Here is a 222-nt window from a genome sequence, read left to right on the forward strand (position 1 = left end):
TCAGATGTACTTTTATAACTACTAACCTTGACTTATCACTTTAATGAAGTCTTTGACGATTTACTGTTTGCTAATTTAGCAGAATGACAGTCTACGTGAAATTCTACTATTTATTCACTAGCGAATAGATAAAATGGTTTGTTTGGGAAGATTGCTCTCAAATTCTTGTGTAGTAACGTCATGATATAAAGGTCAGGCATGTTAAAAGTAATGCAATGATCA

This window comes from Schistosoma haematobium, chromosome 4 (genome assembly GCF_000699445.3).
Source record: "Schistosoma haematobium chromosome 4, whole genome shotgun sequence".
NCBI lineage: Eukaryota > Metazoa > Platyhelminthes > Trematoda > Strigeidida > Schistosomatidae > Schistosoma > Schistosoma haematobium.